Source organism: Monodelphis domestica, chromosome 1 (genome assembly GCF_027887165.1).
Source record: "Monodelphis domestica isolate mMonDom1 chromosome 1, mMonDom1.pri, whole genome shotgun sequence".
In the NCBI taxonomy this organism is placed as follows: domain Eukaryota; kingdom Metazoa; phylum Chordata; class Mammalia; order Didelphimorphia; family Didelphidae; genus Monodelphis; species Monodelphis domestica.
Window position 1 is genome coordinate 531,782,820 of NC_077227.1, and position 18,959 is coordinate 531,801,778.

General features: G+C 38.5%; 1 protein-coding gene and 1 pseudogene across 3 annotated transcripts in view; one reads left to right on the forward strand and one right to left on the reverse strand.

The window, feature by feature from the left end:
• CMIP (c-Maf inducing protein) overlaps positions 1-18,959 on the forward strand; it is a 278,542-nt gene that overhangs the window by 121,270 nt on the left and 138,313 nt on the right. The window lies entirely within an intron of this gene.
• On the reverse strand, positions 6,554-7,371 carry LOC100027556 (phosphoglycerate mutase 1-like; annotated as a pseudogene).

The window sequence follows — 18,959 nt, forward strand, 5'->3', positions numbered from 1 at the left end:
GATGGGGGAAAAAAATCTTTATTTAGATAAAACTACTAATCATTAAAAATAATAATTAACCTTTTTAGACTACATGAAAGAGGAGGATTTTTCTACCAATTACTTTGTAGGAATAAGGGTTAGATTTGATGCCTGAAATAAAGTGTAGTACTCAACAAAAACAATGACTATTTTAAGGTACCTTGTCACATTGTTTCTAGGAATTCACTCATGGGATAATGAGGCAAGCCTCTGAATCTTCTAAGGGTATTGCCCATAATCCTGTCCTTCATGCCCTAGAGCTTCATTGAGAAATTGGGACCCCACTGAAGTGGAGGAACGCTAGCTGCTGTAACCTTGTCTTTTAGAAAGTCAGTGCCCAGGGAAGACTTTGGCCATGGGGAAAAGAAAACTTTCCTGGGAGAAAGGCAGACTCATTCTCAGGAGCTATGATCCAGGTCCCCAGGAAGACATGGGTCCAAATGCACACTCATTACTTCATCAGTGCTCTTGCAGTAAACATGGTAGATTCCTCAAGAGGTTTCAGATTTGCCCCCCAAGGATCATGACATGCTTCTCATCTACTTGTTTGCTTTCTTCATTCCGTAGAGGCCAACTGAAAGCCGCCACTTGGACTAGTAGTTGATGGTACTTTTGGAAAGTTAATGTTGGTGGGTCTATTCTGTTTTAACTCTACTGAGTCTTTTCCCTGGATTTGAAGGTTTCTATTAGGAGCATCTCTCTCAAGGTCTGCTGGCTTTAGAGGTAGAAACATGAAGGGGTTTTTTTTTTGTTTGTTTGTTTGTTTTAATTTCTAAGTGTCCCCAAGTTCTAAAAAGTATCTCCATGAAGAGGATAGATTGTTAGCAGAGACAAGGACAGCCCAATGGAATTGTCTGCCTGGCCTTTTTCTCACTCTTGGGAGACCACTTTCAACTAGCATTTTCTTTTAACCAACTAAAGTGGAGCAGAGTTGTCCATAGGAGAACTGATTTGCAAACTACAGTGGGGCCTGGTCTGTTGAGGGTGTACTCATTCACTTAATTCAGAGTCTGAAAAAAACAGGAGTTGTAATAAAGACCTTGCTTCCAGTGGCTTCATCTATACAAATACTTAATGACTTAAGGGATCTGTGAGTTTATTGTAGGAAATCTTTCTGTCAAGGTAGATTTCAACCCTGTTGTGGCTTGGTAGATGAACTTCAGGGATTAATGTGGTTGAAAAATTCATCACCCTTTATTCAGTCTGCTGATGAACATCTCAGAACTTTACATCATTAGACACATTCTTGAAGTTTTTCTAATTGATGGATTTGCTAAGGATTGTGCTTCTCAAGCATATATTTCAAAAACCCAGGGATACCTTCAGACATTTCTCAGACTCTTCTGAGATCCATAATTTCATTGATATGGATGTCCCTTCCAACAGATCAAAAGCTATCCAAACTAATCCACATCTCATTCTGTACAACTCCCATCCATGCCTTCTCATGTGTCTTCCATAGAGAATTTACCCAATGCTTTAGAGACCTTCCATTTATCTGTCCTGAGTATCAGAATAGCATTCAGGTTTGCTCTCACTATGTGACCATAAATCCCAAATATTATCCTTTGTTCTCAACATGTGACCACTACCCCCCTTCTAATTGTATATTTCTTGGATGATATCTTTTTCATCATTTTTTTCTTTTACAATTTTATTGAGACCTTTTTTTTTTTACATGTGTCATTGATCAGGATCTATTTCCAAATTATTGATATTTGCATTAGGGTGATCACTTAGAATCTACATCCCCAGTCATATCTCCATCAACCCATGTGATCAAGCAGTTGTTTTTATTCTCTGTTTCTACTTCCACAGTTCTTTCTCCAGATGTGGATAGCATCTTTCTCATAAGTCTCTCAGAATTGCCCTGGATTATTGCATTGCTGCTAGTAGAGAACTCCATTACATTTGATTGTACCACAGCGTATCAGCCTCTGTATATAAGATTCTCTTGGTTCTGCTCCTTTCATTCTGCATCAATTCCTGGAGGTTGTTCCAGTTCACATTACACCAGAAATTCTTAACCTTTTTTTGTGTCATGGTCAGCTTAGAATAGTGCCTTTAAATAATTGAACAAATGACTAAATTTCAATTACAGGTTTGGAAAAATGAATATATGTGTATGCCTAAATCTATAGATTTTTAAAGAAAACTATCTCTGGATTGATCAGGAAAGCTTATATGATTTTAATATGCATATGGAAGACACTTTATTGAAGGAAATTCCTCAAGGCTACAGTTTACTCTGTTGGGTCAATTTATTACAATCAACAACCTAATAAATGAAGCAGGATCATATCTTCTTTTTATGTTTCAGTCAGTTATGTGACTGTGAAATATGGAGTTTGTGGTAGAAAATAGTTTGTAATAGCTTGTTTTTTTCTTTCAGTTTTTATTAAGGATATTCATTAAATGTGTGGATCATTTTCATAAAGATTTTATAGAAATGAGAAACAGACATATGGTTTATTAGTTAATAACATCCTCTCCATCACCTTTTTTGAGGGGGAGGGCAGGAATAATATTTTCTAAGACTTAAATAAAATCATTTGGCAGCTTCCCTGTGTTCTCTTGAAATCAATCCCTCAAAATTTAAAATATGTAAATAAAAAAAACTTTTAGATTTCTTATATTTTTACTATCATTGTTTTTCCTTTTTATAAACATTTTCTAAGTATCAATTCCAAGGCAGAAGAGTGGTAAGACCTGGCAATTGAGGTTAAGTGACTTGACCAGGGTGACATAGCTAGGAAGTATTTAAGGTGAAATTTGAACCCAGGACTGCCATCTTCAGGCCTGACTCTATCCAGTGAGCTATCTAGGTGTCCCTGTACTATCAGTGTTAATGAAAATCTTATTAGTATAGAAGTGCTAATAGAGCTCTTTTTTTGGGTCTATTTGTTGTCTTTGTTTTATATTATTTTATAAATGTTTTTAGGATTATTTTGCTTTGATAGGTTCTAGAGCAAGTTTTCTGTAGAATTTCTTTTCCTTCTACAACTCTTCAATAATTTGTGTGGTGATACTACTCATAATCTTCCTACCATCTTTCTATATTACTTTTTCTAAATGAATATTAAACCACTTTACCCTTGATTGGTTGGTCTCCCTTCCTGGCAAGTGATTCATGTATGTGCATATTGAGATGATTTCTGGGATCTTTGATACTTTTACTTACAGCAATTGATTTACATTGTTTAAAAAAGGTCTATTGGTAGCTTTTATTCATTTTGCATTTTAGAAAATAGGTCAGATCAGAGTTACAATTTTTATGCAGTATTATTCTAGTTTTTATTTTTTCTTCAAGTTTTTTTGTTTGTTTGTTTTTTTGTTAATTTTGATTCTCGATTTGTCATTGTTGAGCACTTTCACAGAAGCAGGTGCTTTGTAAATGATTTCCACATTGGCACCAGTTGTTTCAAATTGAGTAAAATGTGGTCAGTTTTATTTTTGTGATTTTGCCATACCTGCACTTCAAGTTTCTGTATTTCTTTAATGGGAAATTCCTTTCAATGACATAGATTATATCCCTTCTACAACTTGATCTTCCAGAGTTGCTATAGCCAAAAAATTAGTCTCCTTAAAATCATTTTAGAGATGAGCCTTTTTGAATTAGGTCCTTAGATACTAACGAAGACTATTCAGAACTTTTCCACATCTCGTATGCCATTTTAGTAGTCTTCAAAGTTCAGTTCTACACCACAGTGGGGCATATAAGTTATTTCTCTGGAGAGTTTTAATAAAATCACTGGGTGATAAAGATTCTTTGGCCTAAAAAAATGGTACCCTACCTCTGGTCTTTAAAACTCTCCCTATTCTTTGCCTCCTGTATCTCTAAGGTTTTTGAACAAATAGTTACCTATTGCTGATACACTGGGTTTGTCTGTTTCTTGCTCCATTGATGATTAAGGGAAGAGAAATGAATGCAAGGCAGGTAAGCAGAGATACACCTATTTTTTGCCTTGAAAAAGAGAGAAAGACTCCCTCTCTACATACAGACTTGGAGGTATTACACATAACCACAGAACCCACTGTGGTCAGTGGGATTACATACAGGAGTGAGGGAGGCTGAGACTTTTGTGAGGAAATGTTATGTCAGGAATTTTGGGGTGCCCTCATTGGTTTCTAGTGCTTCTGAATGGGGGCTTTCAACAACCATGCCCATGTCATTGCTTCCTGTGTGCTGACTCACATGCTTGTTAAAATAATTTTCATGGCTGGTCTAAGAGCTATTGCTTGTACTCATTAACTTTTCAAGAGCCCCTCTTTCCAGTCCCAGCTTTTCCCAAACCACCTTTGGGCCCAACCGTACCCCATTTTATTTGTATAGCATATTTGAGAGTGTAGGGAAGGGACATATGTTTTGGTAACTCTTGTTACTACATCTCTTGTCTAGAATCACTTGTAGGCACCTGGTGAGTGCTGAATGAGGGGATTCTCAATGCTGCCAAAACTAGGTCCCCAGATAAATAAAAATATTTATGGAATAAAGTGGTTACTCTTGGAATGTTAGGGCTTCCTGGTGGCCATTGTATTTGAATTTCTTTTTCTCCATAGAATCCTGGAGTACTTTTTCTCTATGGATAAAAGAAAGAGTAAGGAAATATTTTAAGTGCTCAAGTCTTATTCTGAGACTAATAGGCCATAAAATCTGGTTTGGAAAATGAAACCATTTTTGAGTTATGTGAGCTCAAGAAAGGAGCATAAGAAACCACAAGACAAATTCTCTTTGGAACAACAAGGTTGAGTTCAGTATGAGTTCTCTCCAAGCAAACTCCTGCTGAAATGCTGTTTTTACAATCCAAATAGAATGCCAGAATGACTTAGTATTCTTCTTTAGGAGCCAGGGATAGACTAAGAGCAAGAAAGCCCAAGCTGTCAGTAACTTGTGATGAAACTTACAGCATGGCAGCCTCTCTGGGCTTTAATTTTCTCTCATGGAATAAGAACAGCAGTAATAATAATAGCTCACATTTCTAAAGTATTTGAACATTTTTCAAAGCACTTTTTTTTTCATAACAGCCTTGTGAGGTAGGTAGTATAATTTTTTAAAACTCTATTTTACAGATAAGGAAACTGAGGTTTAGATTGGTTAAATGATTTGTCCAGAGTCACATATCTTGTAAATGTTGGAACTTAGACTTGGATTTAGGCTCAAGCCTTTTGACTCTAAGATGCTTGATTACAAATTACAAATGCTCTTCTTTATGTTTTTCTCTCTCTTCTCTACAGTTTTTCAGAGTAAATATATAGTATTCTCCCCCCCCCCTCCCCCCATAGTTTTATCTCTAGGGAACTGCTTAGGTTATCTGGAGTAGTCCCTCTTTAGGTTTGATTAAGGAATGAATGAGGCAGTGTTGCAGATTTGATGCGGAGTTAGTTTTTGAAGCTAAGAAAGACTTGAGTTCAAATCTCTAGCTCCAACATATACTGGTTCTGAGCAAGTCATTTAACCTCCAGATGCTCTAGGCAATTTTCTAAGACTTTAGTTGCAGAGAAAATGCCTACCTTCATTAGTTAGATTACAGGTTTAGGCCCCATCCCTAACCCTAAAGAGGTACAATTTAGCCTAACCATTGTTCCCAGCTCTTTAGCTGCCCTTGCCCAGCATAATTCAGAGAGGGTGGTGGAGGCAGTAATAGATCCATTTTCCAAAGATTCTCTGAAGTACCTTTCTGATTACAGTTGTCTTATAGAGAACTATAGTTGGAACTTTCCCAGATTTTTTTATTTTTTATTTATTATTATTTTTTTAATTGCACATCACTCTTTTATTATAATGAACAACAACAAAAAAAGGGGGGGTGGAATGGGGGGAGGGGGCAGGGTTAGTACTTATGCTAAAACTGATGAGGACCCTGGTGGCAGGTCTGTGTGGCTGGAAGGCAACGGGATATGGAGACACATTTTGACAAGACTTGGGGGCATTTCACTGCCACCAAACAGAGATGGGGCTATAAAATGCACAGTGGGATGTACTCATCCACCGTTTGAAATCAAGAACTCCTCTGCACTGGTGCAGCTTGAGTTCTCTGATGATTACCATGTGGGACAGTTTAATTATAAAAAAAACACACACACACCAAAAACAAAAGGTCTCTTGTGAAAGTAAATACAAGTAAACATTAGCACATAATCTCAACCTCCCAGATCCATTTTTCTTGGGTTAGGGAGGAAAAATGATCGATATTTAGATTTTCATTATTTGTTAAATGACAGCTTACTGCAGCAGTCCCTGAGAGGGCTGCCCTACTGGCAGGCCTGGCTCACAGGCATACCTGGAGCAACTGCTTCTTTCAATCCCCCACATTGGTCACTTCTTACCATGTCCCGATCCCTAACCCCCAACCAGGTCCTTAGTGTGCCAAAACACCCAGCAGGCATTTTGACTAATGTGGTTGAGGAGAGGGTCCACAGAAGAGAAAGGAATTGGTCTGAAATAGTAGGGAAATGAGAGAAGGAGCCATCAGTCCCCCACCTGCAGCTCTATGTTGATCCCTAAGGTGATGGTCAGTGTATGGAGCAGTGGTGGGAACAGTGAAAAGGGAAGGACTGGCTACTGTTGGCATGTGATGGTAGCCTGCTTTTCACTTCTTGGCCTTGTCTTGGGCTGCCACAGCCTCCACGGCTTTGTGCACGGTCTCTTCATCCCCAAGGAACTGCATGGCCTTGATGGGTTTCAGATTCTTGTCCAACTCATACACGATAGGAATGCCAGTGGGCAGGTTCAGCTCCATTATTGCTTCTTCAGACAGACCCTCAAGATGTTTGACAATCCCTCGAAGGCTATTGCCATGGGCTGCGATCAGAACACGTTTTCCTTCCTTGATCTGGGGGACAATTTCCTCATTCCAGAAGGGTCTTTCAGGCTCTCACAGGAGGGCAACTGATCCTCAGTAAGATCTGCATGGCGCCGGTCCTTGTTGATGTTGCTGTAGAAGGGGTGGTTGGCCTCCATCGGAGGTGGTGGGATATCGTAGGATCGTTGCCAGATCTTGACCTGGGCCTCACCATGCTTAGCAGCTGTCTCTGCTTTGTTGAGGCCCGTCAGACCTCCATAATGCCTCTCATTGAGGCGCCAGGTCCTCACAACAGGCAGCCACATTTGGTCAATAGCATCTAGTACTATCCAAAGAGTACAAATTGCTTTCTTTTGGACAGAGGTGAAGCAGATATCAAATTCATAGCCAGCATCTCGCAGAGCTTGGCCGCCACGCTGGGCCTCTTGGTGCCCGGCGGGGCTCAGGTCTGCGTCGTACCAACCGCTGAAGCCGTCTCCAGGTTCCAGGCGCTCTCTCCGTGGTGGATTAGCACGAGCTTGTAGGCGGCCATGGCGGGCAGAGGTTGGGTGCAGCGAGTACAGAAGACGGCGGGGATGGGACAGGCAGGCACTGTCCCCAGATCTTTTTTATTTAGGGAGAGAGATCAACTTATTTCTTCAAAGAGGCAATGAGAACCATTTACCTACAATCCAATTTAGTCTCCCCTGATTTTGGGGTTGGTTGAAGAGTAGTCCATCTGCACCATGTGTTATAGGAAGCGTTCAGACACAAGATGCAAGAATCTCCGCTATAATCTTTCCAGTCACTTCTTTGTGTCCTGTAAGGAATGTGTAGGCATATTAGTGTAGGCATATAGAACCCTTCTGAAAGTGTTCTGTTTCCCTTGTTGAAGTTAAAGATTGCAACTAAGAAAATTACTTTCCCAACGTACATAAAAAAAAAAAAACCCAATGCTTTAAATGTTGTGTGTGATACTTTCCAACCTGAAACATCTTAAGGATCAAATTCTTAAAGGTCTTTCAGGAGACTAGCGATTTGGGGAGTTGAAATATTACTCAATAATTGTTTTTATAGGGAGAGAGAAACATTCACCACTATTATTTATATAGTACCTTGAAGTTTATAAAGCCCTTTACTTACATTATTTCATTTGAGCTTTCATATTTCATTTACAAATCATAGAGATAAATATTACTGGTACTTTATTATTTTCACCCTCTTTACAGAAACTGAGGCAAAGTTTTACCTCTCACTTACTCATGCCTCCATAGTTAATAAGTAACTGAGGCAGGATTTGAACCTAAGTCTTTTTGATTATCTATCTAGCACTCTATCTAGCACACATGTTGCCTGGAACAGTTTAATTTTTATCTTTTGTATATACCAGGTGCCTGGCTTAGTGCCTGACACAGAATAGGTGCTTAATGAGTGCTCATTGATGGATTGATTAATTGGTGGGTCCTGACTAGAGGTATTTGCACTCTGGAGGACTGACCTGGTTTGGTATTGCTCTTTGTTGGTGACCAAGTGTCAAAGCCCCTGAAAGCTCTTGTCATTTTTCAAAGCTAGAAATTCTTGCTGTCTTACAGGTAAGGCCTCAGCACCTTTCCCCCAATCTTTTCACAGTTATCAAAAGTAGTTTGGTCTTTTAATGACTGACTTTTAATGTGGGCCCTTAAACCACACCCAGAAAAAAACAACATCATGTTTTATATTTGTCACTATTTCCTCACTCTGAGAAGTAAATGATCCATATATTTTCTGTGGAAGTGCCATGTGCTATCACTCAGAAGGGGAAGGTGTGTCTAAGAAAGGTCATCACTGTCTCTCTGGCTTTTCTGCTTGTCCCTAGGCAGATGTGCTAGCTCTTCCTCAATATGGTATAGTCCCTAGCTAAGCCCATCAAGGAGGAGAGATGAAGATCTCACATGTGGTAATGAACTGTGGATTCATTCTCTCATGGAGTCATAGTTAATGAAGCCTAATTGCATAGATATGGGATCCAGTAAGTAGTTTTATATTCTACCAGAAAAAGACATTTCCCCCCTATCAAAAGGTGAAGCAAAGAATTGGGGTAATCACTTATCTAAAGCTTTATTTTCCTTGAGTTACCCCCAAAAAGTTCCAATAAAAGGCAGCTGTATCTTATTTTCTATGTGGGGTTTTTTCCTCCCAAGAAACTTATTCTGGATTTGGCTAGAGAAACCATCTGTGTTAGTTAAGAAAAGGCACTGGACCAAGGCCTATCACTAAGGCACTTTGAGATTTTGGAGAAATCACTTTACTTACCTGATGAGTTGGGTTGGCGGTGTGCTGGAACCAACTGGTACTGCCAGAGGTTATTCAGTTTTAGTGCTAGCACTGACTTGTTTTGTAAATTGTCTACCCATAAGAAAGTGATGGCGAAAATGTTAGTGCAAATTAATCCTAAAAGTGTGTCTGCATATTTTCCCCCACATCCTCCCCTTTCCCCATTTATCAGCACATAGCTGAGTTGCATTAGATGATCTCTAAGGTACTTTCTCATTCTGACATTGAGTTTTGAGCTCCCTTTATGTTCTGATGTTCTGAATTTTAAGTTCCTTTCCAGTTTTGACATTTTGTATTTTAAGCTCCTTTCTAGTTCTAACATTCTATGTTCTCTCAAATCTCTTTCTAGTTCTGACCTTTTCAGATCTAAAATTTTACTTGGTTCATCCAACTTATTGGAGATTTGAGCTGTTGTTTGTAAAGCTCATGTGATAGTCTATTATGAATTAGATAGACCGATATCTCTTGTGCCCAATTTAGCTTCCTCTCTGTCTTTGGAGGTTATTTCTAAAGTGATGTACTGGAAAGAATACTAGACTTTGAGTCAGGAATCTTGGGTGCAAGTGGTGGGCCTTGCCACTTAGGAGTAACATTATTTTAGGTCAAATCATTAAATCTCTCTAATCTTGTCCAGGGTCACATAGGTAGTATACAGTAGCCAAATGGGAATAAGGTTATTTATATTGCCTCATAAGGTTGTTGTGAGGATCAAATGTAATAATGTATGTAAGGTACTTTGTGAGCATAGAAAGCCTTGACACAGAAAAAGAGTTTTGTACAGGATATTACCAATCTCTTATGAACAGCTTGCTTTTCTTTTAAAATATGTAATAAATTCAACATATAAACTTCAAGGCTGTCCTGTTTGTGTTTCCTTCTGGCCTCCCTTCTGTTCCTTGAGGTGCATTAAAAAACCACCACCACCACCACCACCACCACCACCACCACAACACTTTAATGACCCTTCCTTGTCTTCCTTTCCTTTTCACCTCCCCTTCTTTCTTTCCTTTTCCCCTTTTCTTCCTTCCCTTTCTTCTTTTCCCTTTCCCCTAGTAGCTTTTTGAATCCTATGTGCCACAAATATTTTGACTTTGTAGTTTAGCCTTCCTGTATTCATTTCCCTCAAAGGGAATTCATTCACCTTTTTTGGATTGTTTCTCTAGTCTAGAGACATTGTTTAGGAGAAGGCAGAATTGGATAGGATCTTGAATGTGGAAATGGTAGCCTATCTCAGGCATATGTGTTTACCTGTGAAATCATTGTCTTCATTCATGTATTCAGCTAAGGCAATATAGGGGATACTGACTGAGTAGAAGAATTAGAACTAAAATGGGGGGTTTATAAAGTGGGAGAGCTGAAAGATCAAGGCCAGGAAGAACAAGGTCAGGAATTCCATAATTGTCACTTTCCCCTTTGGTATTTTAAACACATCTGTTTTCATAGTTGACAAAAGTAAACTTTGAAATTTTATTTTATAAATCCATGTGACAGGGAGTTGTCCTTGTTTGTTAACTCTAGACTTATTTCCCCCATGTGTCCATGGATGGATTAACTGTAAAGATTAAAATTTAGGGATATGGGGAGACTGAGGCAGGTAGAAATTAGTTTCTCTCTGCAAGGAGTATTATATTTTTTTAGAGGTTTATTAAAAGTTAAAGATTAAAGAAAATACAGAATAAGAAAAAACACGTGCCTAGGCCGGAGGCCTAGACAAGATAACCTACATTATGGAAAGAGCCAGGTCTGTCCCAAAACGGAAGTCCAAGCGCTCAAAAGCCTTTGCAATCAGCTTAAGTACCTTCTCGATCTCTCCCACCTCAGAATTCCGTGAGATTACAAAGCATTTTGGGGAAGTGGAGCAAGGACTTGTGGGGATTGAAGTCCAGAGTTCAAATCTCAATTTTACATAACCCAATATATATGGGCCATTACGTGGTGGGGAATATAGCTATTAGGGGCAGACAAGAAATTAATTGTGAATCTGGTGTGTGTTCCATTAGGGGTGGAAAAAAAAAAAACTAGGTGGAAGAGAATAATAATAATCACCAGTATTTATATAAAAACAATTTAAAACTTGCCTTTACAGATATCTCATTTGGTTCTCACTACAACCTTGGTATGTAGATATTAATATTTTCCCCATTTTATAGATGAGGAAACAGAGGTAGTCAGAGGTTTAGTGACTTGCCCAGGGTCATACAGTTAGTATGTGTTTGAACCTGGATTTGAACTCCCAAGTCTGGCACTGTAAACTATGCAACCTAGATGTCTCATTATCTACTATATTAACTTTGGAAATCAGTGTTTTTCTGACCCTTAAAGAAAACCTGAGGTCTTACTTTTTAGAAGGAATCCTGTCCATAAATCACGGCAGGCACCAAGTTGCTTTGGCTTATGCTGTATTTGACCTTGGCAGCAGGACTAAGGCCATCCTCGGGCTACTGAGGAAGGGATTGCTCTGGGATAGCTCTCTTAGAGTATATTTAGCACAATTATGTTTCTGTCAACATTTGGGGTGCATAGCCTTTTTGTTTTGATGATTATTTTCTTAAACAGATATATTTGTGGTGGACAACACTACTGAAAAAGTCCAGGACCTTGTTTGTTTGAATTTCCCTCCTTGTCACTTGGACTTCCTCCCGAGAGGGCTACTACAGAGGCAAGTTCCAGACCTCCTCCTTTCCCTTGTCCCCAGTGCCCCAGACAAGACAGCAGGGGAGAGGGTGCTCTGTTCTCTGACTCACAGCTGTTGGACCAGTTCTTGTTGCCTTCAATTTTTTGAGAAATCATTCCAGTTTAGATCTTAACTCTTCTCTCCAGAGCTTCTCCCCCCCTCTTCACCCCCCTTCCTAGGAGCTGGTCTATCTAACTGGCTGCCCTAAGATATGTAACAGTCCTGGGCAGCCCACTAGAAGGCTCCCTGCTTCTACTAGGGACAACTGTCTTTTTTTCTTCTCTGAGCCTTGGCCCTTTGTTTTCTCTTTTATTTTACAGCCATGAATCTTTTGGCAACTTTCTGCCAGTTCATATAGAGGAATCCTCTTTACCCCAGTGTCCTAGGACTGAGCATCCACTATATACCTGTTGGCAATCACAGTGGTTCAGAGGTGGTGAAGTTGTTCTTTTTAATTCCATTCTGCTTTTGCTTCCAGGCCAGTGAGGTTCTTAAAATCACTAAATTCTCCTAGATCTGGACAGAACACAACCCTTTGATTCTCTTCTTTGGGCATAGCACTCAGTTTTTGATTGAAGCTGTTTTCCTGGAATTTCCTTGTGATGCTCTGACTGAATGCATTTTTCCCCTGTTTCTTCTTTCTTTTAAACCTTTAACTTCCATCTTTCTAGGCAGAAATGTGGTAAGGGCTGTCTAGGCAATGGGGGTTAAGTGACTTGCCCAGGATCACAGAGTTAGGAAGTGCCTAAGGTCAAATTTGAACCCTTTACTTTCTGTCCCTGGGACTGGCTCTCAATCCACTGAGCCACTTACTTGCCTTTTCTCCCTGCTTCTGGACTTTGCTTTCTCTGCTTACTTAAACTTTACCTACTGATAAATAGATTGACAACTAGCCATAGAGCCTGAATGCCCTGGGTTCAAGTTCCACTTCTGACTCATATTTCCTGGGTGACCCCAGGCAAGTCACTTAAGTCCTCAACTCTAGACATGTTCTCAAAGACTATTAGATGCAAAGAAGGCTTCGAATTGTATTGCTTGGATGAGTTTCCTCATGTAGGAATTTCTTATACCAATGAGATCACTGATCCAGGCCTTGGACCTATTCCTAGCTATGCTCCAGGTATATCATCCTCAGACCTTTCTCTTGATGCTTATTCTCCTCTTTTCCTCTAAATAACTGAACCCAGTTTTGACCTATTACTTATACTGTACCCTTAATGTCAATCCAACCTTGCAATAATTATTCCCTGGTTAAGTTTATAAGATCGTTCATTGGGAAAGGGGTTGCAGTTTGATTTTACAAAGAAGTTGTAAGGAATATGCAGTCAGGCAAAACAAATTCACACATTGGTCAGTCTCCAAAATGTGTATCTTATTCTGCATTTTAAATCCTTTACCTCTGTCGGGAATTGGGTAGCATACTTTTCATCATAGAATTGTGATTGATCTTTGTATTGGTCAGAATTTTGGTCTTGCTCCTCCCTCCTTCCCTCATTCCCTTCCTTCCTTTTTTCCTTCCTCCCATCTGTCTGTCTGTCCGTGTTCCTCTGGCTCTGGTTACTTTGCTCTTCAGTTCATACCAGTTCCTCTTAAAATCATCCCTTTGTTGCTTCTTATGACACAATAATATTTTATTACTGTGTCAAGGAAGTTTTATCCCCTCCCCCTCCTGAGGAGCTTTACCTGTCTATCAAACATTCCTGACATACCACAGTTTCACCAGGTTTTCTGTTGGTCAACTTGTTGTACATCAATAAAGGTCAAGGTTTGGGGCTTCTTAGGGGGAGAATCTGGAGAACCAAGAAGAGAATGAAGGTAGAAGAAGTCAGGATGCAGAGCAGGCAGGTGGAGGGAAGGAGGAAAGAGACTGGCAGACTAGGAACCACATGGTCAGGTTACCTATAGGAATGATTGTTTTACCCTTCAAATAAACTTTATAAAATATATATCTGGGTAGAAATATTATTCGATTCTTACATTACATATATATGCCAAATTTTGTTCATCTCTTCCCTTACTGATGGGTACCTCATTAATTTCCAATACTTTGCTATAATAAAGAATTGCTACAAATACATATATCTGTATCTATAATATGGGTTCTTATTTTTAAAGTTCTTTGGATGTTAGGTTTATTAGCAATATTTTTGATTGTGCATAGTTCCATAACTGTTTGGGCAAATTGCTTTCCAAAATAGCTATACCAATATTCTGATCCATTAGTAGTGCATTAATGTGCTTGCTTTTCCAAAATCTGTTCCAACATTTGTAATTTTTCTTTCTTGTTATCTTTGCCAATCTGACAAGGGTGAGATAGAAACCTCAGTGTTCATTTCAATTTTCAATTCTCTATTTTTTAAAATTTGAAAATTTTTTTCACTTAGCAATTGATAGTTTGGGTTTCTTCCTTGAGAATTAACTGCTTGTTCATATCCTTTGACCATTTATCAGTTGCGGACTGGCCCTGGTTCTTATGAATTTGAATCATTTCCTTTTATATCTTGGATATTGGACTTTATCATAAAAACTTACTTTAAAGGTTTTTTCCTAGGTTGCCTTCTAGCTTTAGTTGTATTTGGTTTGTGTAGAATCTTTTAATTTTATGTAATCAAAACTATTTTTTATCTTATATTATCCTTGTTAGTCCTTGTTTGATTATTAACCCATCCCTTATCCATAGCTGTGAAAAGTTTATTTTCCTTTATTCCTTTGATATTTATGTTGTATCCTTTTATTTCTAAGTGATATATCCATTATGAGTCTGACTTGGTATATATTGTTTGATGTTGATCTATACTTAATTCTTTGCTTTCTTGAGCAGATTTTTTTGAATATTGAGTCCTCCCTTATTGCCTATAGTTTAGGTCTTTCAGTTTATTTTTTAAAAAATACTACTAGGTTTGTTTGCTCTTATATTTTCTGTGCCTTATCCATTACTGATCAATATCTGTTTGTTTTTTAAACATATGCCAGAGAGTTTGGTAATTGCTGCTTTGCAGTCTAGTTTGGGGTTAGTATTACTAGGTTCCTTTGCTTCTCTTTCTCCCCCTCCCCCCCATTACTTTTCTTGAGATTCTTGACCCTTTTGTTCCTCCACATGGATTTTATCATCATTTTTTTTCTTCTAACTATAAAGTAGTCCTTTGGTAGTTAATTTGGCATGGCATTGAATAAGTGACTCTCTAAAGTTTAGGTAATATTATTTTTATTCCATTAGAGTAGCCTAACCTTAAGCACATAATATTTCTCCAGACTATTTAGATCTGTCTTTATTCCTGTAAAGAGTGTTTTGTAGTTATATAGTTCCTCTGTGTTTCTTGGTAGGTAGACTCCTTCCTCCCCCTCAACATTCTGTGATTATTTTGATTAGAATGTCTCTTTCTATCTCTTCTTTCTGGGAAAGCTTTCCTGTGCAAGTTTGAATCTAGAGGTTTGTTTGGATTGACAGTTGGCATTATCATTATCATCATTTAAGAGGTACCTGAGTTACAAACAACCCTCTGCATACAATACCACCCTTTTCCCTCTCTACCAGAGCCTCAGCTATCATTTTCTTGTTAGCTGTTTCAAGTAATAATAAACTCTCTAAGAAAATTTGTATGTTCAAAATGGGAGGAAAAAAAGAAAACACTGAAAAACAGGACTAGGTTTCAGGAAGGTTATTACAGGTATTAAAGATTATCTGGGAACCTGCTATTTCCTTCTGCTTCAAATTAGCTTTATTTCCTTTCTTTAATACTTTGGAAGTTCCTTGGTTTCCCTGGTCAATGTCATAATACCTTTATGCCAAAGTAGGTGATCATTTTATTGATAGATGATTTCTACCTGACTAAACCTCTGGCTGGTCCTCTAAGAAACAGGCTCTGGACCTCTTTACAAAAATTCTAGTTTGCTATAACCTGCCAAGATTGTGTTCCAGTGGTACAACTTTGAAGAACTTGGGGTATCTCTTATGTTATCAGGCTGTCAGTGGAAGATTTTTACTCAAAGAACCTGAAATTTTTTACTTTACTTTGGCTGCCTGGATGTATACCATTTGGAGATTCCTCACCTAGCATTTTTTTTAAGCAAGAGAGTTACATCTAAGACTGCTAATAGACTGTCACTTATTCATACTTATTGGTCAGTCTTGATATGTTTTGTGTATTGGCTTAAGATTTATATTTCCACCTACTTTCTTTATGGCATGTGCATCAAAATAGAGACCATCTGAAGGAAGTAGAAGTCAACATTAACAGGCATTTGAGATGAGCTGGTTTTTTAATACTCGGGGAACTGAATTTGGCTTTTAAGTTTTTAGGCAAAAAATGTAAAAGAATGAAAAACTAATTTATAGACACAGAATATTTCCTGAAATGCAAATTTATCACCTAAGTCCTTGTGTAAGGGACACTGGGGAGCATAGTGTGCAATTTTTCCAACTATGACTTTACAAAAGCTATAGAAACACTATCCCAGTGGATGGTTTTTTAAAAAAATTGACTATTAAAAAGAAGAGGGAAGCATAATGAATTGTAACTCAGAAAAGGCATAACTATGGCAAGCCAAGATACTTGTTGGAAAGGCCCAGAAGTAAAGATGGACGACCTTTTGATGATGGATAAAATAGTTGGAGGATGGTTGAGTATGGAAAGAGCAGATAACAAATAATTTGTCCCTAGAAATTGGAGTTTCTAGGAGGCCTGGAGGAAGGAGGGAAGAGAGAGCAGGACCCCATTCCAGAATAACTTAAGAATACATAGAGAACCAATACAGAGACCAGGAGTAGGAGGAAGTAGGTTATAAGGCACCATTTGGGTCACAAACCAAGGCCGATTTCTGAAACTGGGGTACAAAGACCAAGTAGAACCATTCAAAAGGCAGATGATGATTTGCTCTTAACTACTACTTAAGGGTTCTTTCTGCTTTTTCTTTTTTAAAGATTGTGAGGCTCAAATGAGAGAGTATTTGTGAAGGCCTTAGCACCTCTTCTGGCACAAAATAGATCCTTAATTAATATTTATTCCTCCACTCTCTTTTCAGAGTAGAATGGTCCCAGAATGTGGGTTTAATGTCAATTACTAGGTAGCTTTCCACTTTGTTTTGGTATTTCAAGTCCTGGTATGTTTCTACTGATGGAAACAAACCAGTAGTGGACAGAGGTCACGTGAGGTAAGGGACCCCAGTTATAAAAGTTGGAAAGATGGTGTAGATAACTAAGCAGATTTTTCCTTCACTTCAATGGATTCATGATTTCATATGTGTTTCCATGCATCTATGCCTTTTAATTTTAATTTTTTAATTAAGAAAGCAAAAGAAAGATTCCTGCAAAAGTAGCGACTTTCATAGGGTCACAAAGGTAAGGAAGTAGCAGGGTCAGGATTGGATCCTAGATGTTTATACTCTTGATCTAGGGCTTTAATTCCTTCATTATACTAGCCTACCCTCTACTTTTCTTAACTTTATAGTCCTTCTAATCTCTCTCCCTAACCCTCAGCCCCATTCAGCCCAGGTTAGAGCCATCTTCCACTCTGCCTACTCTAAGACATTTGGTTAATGAAATAAAATTGAAAAACTTCCCAAGAAAATGCCTCTTGTCACCAACAGCTATTTAGAACCCATCTTGGAGAATGTACTTCATGCTTCCTCAACAGTTTATCCAAATTGCTTCTCTAGGGGGAGATCCCATAGGTTATAGCCAGGTAAAACAGCAGATAAAGAGCTGGGCCTGGAATCAGGGAGACTTGAATTCAAATGTGGCCTAACACATTTATGAGTGTGTGACCCCAGGGCAACCATTTGACAAAGTGGATAGAGGGCTGGGCCTGGAGTCAGGAAGACTCATCTTCTTGAGTTCAAATCTGACTTCATCCTGGGCAAGTCACTTAACAATGCTTCTTCAGCTATAAAACAAGCCAGAAAAGGAAATGGCAAACCACTCCAGTATCTTTGCCAAGAAAAACCACAAATGGGATCATGGGATCATGTAGACTTGGCCCACTGAACAGCATCAGACCCTGGGCAAGTTGCCAAAGCTTTTGTCTGCCTCAGTTTTCTTATCTGTAAAGTGGGAATAATAATAATAATAATATCTTCCTCTCAGCATTGTGAGAATAAAATGAAATAATTTTTAAAGCACTTTTACACAGTAGTAGCACATAGCACATAGTAGATACTGTATAAATATTAGCTATGATAATGTTGGATACAGTGTTATCTGTACCATCTTTAAAATATGGAATGCTTTCCTCCAAATTATAGACTGATTAGCTTCATGGGCTTGTAGATAGGGCATTAAAGATGAAGGTCAAAGGCCCTGATGGCCACTTGTGATAAGGCATAGTAATTCCTTCAGACAGAGAGAAGGAAATGGAGAACCAGAAAAGGGAGTGATTTGTTATAGATAATACATGATAGAGGCAGTATTTGAATCTAGGTTTTCTAATTCCAAATCTAGAGCTTTTCCCACTAGACTGCCACACTGCCTTCCTTCTTCTTAGAAAATGGAAGTACTAATGCTTACATTACTTATTCTCTGGAGATGTGAGGAACAAATGAAATGGTGGATGTAAAGTACTTTGCAATCTTAAAAGCATTGTGTCAGCTAAATTCCATCATTATTGTTATTGCTATAGAAACACCATCTATTATCCTTATTATTTGAATGACTCTACTAGCTTTTTCCTTAACAAACACTAAGGTTGTGTGTAGCAAGATTCAGAAACTATTATACTACTTTTGATCACTAATGCACTGTTCTATCTAGCTCATGCAAAACCATTAAGAGCAGCAGAAAGCTATTAGCAGCTTTCATTGATTGATTACAAGCCTTTGATTCATTAGACAGGAGGCAAAGGAGCCAGCAGTGGGTCCCTATAAAGCCTCAGTATTGATTCCTGGTTGTTAATGCTGTTTTGGAGCCCATATCAAAACACAACAACTTAAATCAGGTTCCTGACACAAACAGTTCCAGGCCTAAATGGTACCAGATAAAGCTGCCTTCAATTCCCCCTTCTTTTTTCATGTTTGTCCAAATAATATAGGAGAAATAAGTGAATTGAAAGGAGGCAGAGAGAGGCAAAGGGTTTAGAGAAAGGTGCACTGTTTTTAGAGTCAGAGACTAGCATTCAAGTCCAAGGTCTGACATTTATTAACCGTGGGACTGTAAGACATGTAAATTGCTTTTACCT